We start from the raw sequence: 5,434 nt of genomic DNA, 5'->3' as shown, positions 1-5,434 counted from the left end.
TGCAAGTGCGTGTCTATTAGCTTCAGTGATCAAGTGCTGTTAGAAATCCTGGGATTGAGTTTACAAATGGAAACTGCTGCTAGCTGGCATTTGTGATCCTTTAGATGAATACCAGGTCTGAGACTAAGATGGAATCCAGCTGCACGCAGACTGCTCTCGGAGAGGGAGCTTAGAAAGCAAGGAGATCCAATCTGAACCTCGTGACTCAACAAGAGGGTCTCCCTTATTCCTTTCTGTTGGCAGTTTCTATGCACATGATTTCAGTTCAATGCTGTATAAATCACTTGAATCCAGTCCTGGATAAGTCCTTGCCAAGTCTGACACAATCTCTTTTTGTAGATGGTGGAGTGGGGCCTCGCCACCAAATCCTGAGGAATCCTGCTTTTAGAAATTCACATTAAAATCACTTTTGCTGGTATCTGTGGTAGTGATTCTTTCAGCAATCCTAAAGAGTTTCACAAGAGGCATGCGGGACTTCTCTGGGAAACACGTTCCAGTGTCTCACCACCCTCACGGGAAAGAATTTCTTAAGAGAACAGAGTTTCTGTTTCACTGCAGAGAAATGAGGCAGGAGAGAAGGGGTGGGGAGCACACACCCCAGCCGCGACTCTGCACAGGGCAGCGAGGGGTGCTGCTCTTCACTACAGCACAGCTGGGCTGAACTGAGTCAGTGCTTACACAGAAACCTGTCCTTGTCCCTGATGAAGCTCTACAGGCCACAGGCTTCTCCACAAGTACCAACCCATCTGTTTTTCTTGTCACGTCTTGCCCAGTGTCACAAGCTGTGGCACAAGGGGAGGCCCTTGTTGCTGTTTCTCCTGGAACACAGGGATGTAGAAAATGAAGTACTTTTTTTAATAATGAAACCCATTCCAGTGACCACGGAAAACATGGAACAAGATGCTAGAGCCAAACAGGTTTTACCAGGAAGAGCAGCAATTAGCTAAAAATGCCCTCCTGCGCTGTCTTCTTTCCCAGCCCATGGATACTTTCCTCAGTAACTGGCAAGTGCACATGGCACAGCAAGAGATCTGTGTCAAGCAAGGCCAGGCAAGGCAAGGCAATGAAAGACAAAGGAAGGCAAAGCAAGGGAAGGCAATGCAAGGCTAGGGAAGGCAAGGCAAGAAATTTCAAGGTGAGACAAGGCAAGGCAACTCAAGGTAAGGCAAGGCAAGGCAAGGCAAGGCAATGCTAGGCAAGGCAAGGCATGTCCAGGCCAGGCAAGGCATCTCCAGGCCAGGCAAGGCAAGGAAATGCAAGGAAAGGAAAAGCAATGCAAGGCCAGGCAAGGCAATGCTAGGCAAGGCAAGGCATGTCCAGGCCAGGCAAGGCAAGGAAATGCAAGGAAAGGAAAGGCAATGCAAGGCCAGGCAAGGCAATGCTAGGCAAGGCAAGGCATGTCCAGGCCAGGCTAGGCCAAGAAAGGCCAGGCAAGGCAAGGCAAGGCAAGGGAAGGACAAGCCAGGCCAGGCCAGGCTTTGCCAGGCAAGGCCAGGCTAGGCAAGGCAAGGCAAGGCAAGGCATGGCAAGGGAAGGGAAGGGAAGGGAAGGAAAGGCATGGCAAGGCATGGCAAGGCAAGGGAAGACACGGCAAGACAAGGCAAGGAAAGGCAAGGCATGGCAAAGGAAGGAATGGCATGGCGAGGCGACGCGATGCGAGGCAATGGAAGGCAAGGCAAGGCAAAACATGGCAAGGGAAGGAAAGTTATGGCGAGGCGAGGTGAGGCAAGGCGAGGCGAGGCAAAGCAGGGCAACAGAAATAAAGGCATAGTGAGGCGAGGAGAGGCAAGGCGAGGCAAGGCAAGGGAAGGAAAGGAAAGGAAAGGCAAGGCAAGGAAAGGGAAGGCAAGTCACGGTGATACGAGTGGAGGGAAGGCAAGGAAAGACGAGGTGAGGCAAGGCAATGCAAGGCAAGGCAAGGTAAGGCAAGGCAAAGCCATTAAAGGCCAGGAAAGGTGAGGAGAGGTAAGGCGAGGCAAGGCAAGGGAAGGAAAGAAAAGGCAAGGCAAGGCATGGCAATGGAAGGCAAGTCAAGGGAAGGGAAGGCAAGGCAAGGCAAGGAAAGGCAAGGTAAGGCGAGGCTAGGCGAGTCAAGGCAAGGCAAGGCAGTGCAAGGCAAAGAAGGGAAAGTAATGGTGAGGTGAGGTGAGGCAAGTCAAGGCAAGGCCAGGCAAGGCGAGGAGAGGCAAGGAGAGGCAAGGCAAGGCAAGGAATGGCAATAGAAGGAAAGTAACGGTGAGGCGAGGCAAGGCGAGGCGAGGCAAGGCAAGGCCATTAAAGGCCAGGCAAGGCTAGAAGAGGTGAGTCGAGCTGAGGCAAGGCAAGGCAAGGGAAGGAAAATCCTCACGAGGCGAAACGAGGTGAGGAGAGGCGAGGCGATGAGAGGTGAGGCAAGGCAAGGCAAAGCAAGACCAGGGAAGGCAAGGCATTGCAAGGGAAGGAAAGGCATTGCAAGGCAAGGCAAATCAATGCAAGGCAAATCAAGGCAAGGCATGGCAAGGAATGGCAAGGCAAGGAAAGGCAAGGCAAAGCAAGGGAATGCAAGGCAAGGCAAGGGAAGGCAAGGGAAGGCAAGGGAAGATAAGATAAGGCAAGGCATGGCAAGGGAAAGAAAGACTTGGCAATGTGAGGCGAGGCGAGGCAAGGCTAAGCAATGCAAGGCAACGCAAGGCAAGGCGAGGCAAGGCGAGGCGAAGCGAGGTGAGGCAAGGCGAGGCAAGGAAAGGCCATTCCAGGCCAGGCAGGGCGAGGCTAGTCGAGGCAAGGTGAGGCAATGTGAGGCGATTCCAGGCAAAGCAAGGCAAGGCAAGGGAAAGCAAGGCAAGGCAAGGCAAGGGAAGGGAAAGCAAGTCAAGGGAAAGCAAGTCAAGGGAAAGCAAGGCAAGGGAAGGGAAGGAAAGAAATGGCGAGGCGAGGCAACGCAAGGCAAAGTCAGCCAAGGAAAAGCAAGGCAAGGCCATTTAAGGCCAGGCAAGGGGAGGTGAGATGAGGCAAGGCAAGGCAAGGCAAGGCGAGGCAAGTCCTGGCAAGGCAAGGCAAGGCGAGGCAAGTCCTGGCAAGGCAAGGCAAGGCAAGAAAAAGCAAGGGAAGGAAAGGCATGGCTAGGCTAGGAGAGGCAAGGCAATGTGAAGGCAAGGCAAGGCAAGGCAAGGCATGGCATGGCAATGGAAGGAAAGTCCTGGCGAAGCCAAGTGAGGCGAGGTGAGGCAAGGCAAGGGAAGGCAAGGCATGGCATGGCAAGGGAAGGGAAGTCATTGCAAGACATGGCAAGGCGAGGGAAGGCAAGGCAAGGGAAGGCAAGGCAAGGGAAGGTCAGGCATGGCATGGCAAGGGAATCAAAGGCACAGCAAGGCATGGCAAGGCAAGGGAAGGCAAGGCAAGAGAAGGCCAGGCAAGGCAAGGCAACTGAAGGCCAGGCAAGGCAAAACAAGGCAAGGCAAGGCAAGGCAAAGCAAGACAAGGAATGGCAAGGGAAGGAAAATCATTTCAAGGCATGGCAAGACAAGGGAAGGCAAGGGAAGCCAATTCAAGGGAAGGCAAGGGAAGGCAAGTTAAAATCGTTCCCCCTTGGCCCATCCCCACAGGCCCTTGCTCTCCCCACAAGAAATGAGGGCAGATCCCAGGATCATCCCTCGGCAGCCGCAGTGCTCCGCTGCCGGCTCAGCCAGCCCAACTCACACACCGAGTCCAAAGCAGCCACTCTGGGGAAGTCTCTTGAGGGGTTCTGGCAACTCCTACAGCACCCCAAGATCGCCATCGCCACCCACCTCCTTCCACGCTCCTGTGTCCACAGGCGTCACCAGCTCTGAGACACCAAGACAGGAACCACCAGAGGAGCTGCTCTTGCCTCCTCCACCAGTAGCTTGTGTTCCGTGGGGCAGCTGTCGTCTCCCGGTGCCTCTGCTGGAGGGTTCTGTGGGGTTCTGTGACCTCACACAACTGAACACGGGGAGTTCCAGAATCAGCCACCCCTGTGGTCTCCATGTCCCCAAGGTCATTGTGATGCAGGAGCTCTGACTGGGTCCATGGGGTGCTCTGGAGGTGCTGCAGGCATTCTCTGGGATTCTCTAGGGGTATCCCCAGGATGCCCTGGGAGTGCACAGAGACACAGGGCCGTGGAGCAAGCTGCTCTAGTGGAAGGTGTCCCTGCCCGTGCCTTTGGGGGTTGGAGCTGGCTGAGCTTTAAGGTCCCTTCCTGCCCACTTTGGGATTCCATGATTCTCTGCTGTGCCAATGTCGGTCCCTCTCCACTCCTCGTAGGTGGCCGTGACGCCCTGTTCCATGGCCCACGTTGAGCTGTGACCCCTCGCATGCTCCACCTCCGGACCAAAGGCACTGAGGAAGAGCAGCCCGTGAGGGACCTCCCCGAGCCGGCTGGGCAGAGGCTGGTCCCCCCGCAGCCACTCCCGGAGCACCCCTGGGTGCCCAGTGGCCATGGGCACGATGCTCCCGCCATCCCAAAGCCGTGGCGGTCGCTGTGGATTTGCCCATTGTGACGGGGCCCCCACGGTGAGCGTGGGCTCTTTAAGGAGGGAGAAGCCCTGCAGTAACCGGTGCAGAGGAGAGCCCTCCCCTCCCTCGGGAGGCTGCATCTCCCGGGGCTGCCCTGCGCATCCAGGTCCGTGTTCTTTGACTTTGCAATCCTGTTTTAGTGTTGGCCTCAGACACATTGTGGGTGCGTGCGTGGGTTTTGGGGGGTTCCCTGTAGAAACGGCTTCATGTAACCAAAACCCCCCCCTCCTCCGCTCCCGGCCTCGTTCTGGCGAGCGTTTCCCAGGCAACAGCCAATCACTTCTGAGCTCCCCAACTCGCGTCCCCGTTTATCCCCCTCCTGGCTGCCCCCCATGGGGCTGAATATGGGGCCTTTCCTCGCCCCTGCCCCCCCCCCCCGTTTTTTCCCCTCTTCCCCTCCCCCACCGCATATCCATCTTCTCCCCTGCCCCCCTTATACCCCCCATTCCCCCTCCCCCTTTTTCCCACCCCCATTCCCCACATTCCTGCCATTTCTTCCCCTCTCCCTCCATCCCTCCCCATTTCTCATCCCACTGTTAGAGGAGGTGAAGTTTTTTATAATAAAATAATCATATAAAATAGTAGAAATTATTATATTTGAGAAATTTATAAATCAATAGTGAGGTTTTATATATTGGAAAATGTTGTAACTTTGCAATTTTGTATTATGGTTGTTCTGTAACCAGTGTTGCAATGATATGTGTATGGGTGGATTTAGAAAGGTATGTACTGGAGACTATACCCAAATGGAACCTATGCATAAGGTAGCCAGAAGAGCATACCAGAAGCTGATAAGAAAATGCTAGCGTCCACACAAGGGTTGGGATATATCCAAGTAAGGAAAAGGTCCTGAGGAAGACTTCTTACTTCATCTGAGGAAGACTCCTTACTTCATCAGGACGACCACCAGAGGGGGCGGCGC

This window comes from Pezoporus flaviventris, unplaced genomic scaffold (genome assembly GCF_033815535.1).
Source record: "Pezoporus flaviventris isolate CSIRO_AGI_PZ_B2104156 unplaced genomic scaffold, CSIRO_AGI_Pfla_v1 ptg000383l, whole genome shotgun sequence".
Lineage (NCBI taxonomy): Eukaryota > Metazoa > Chordata > Aves > Psittaciformes > Psittacidae > Pezoporus > Pezoporus flaviventris.
Note: the sequence above shows the minus strand (reverse complement) of the source record.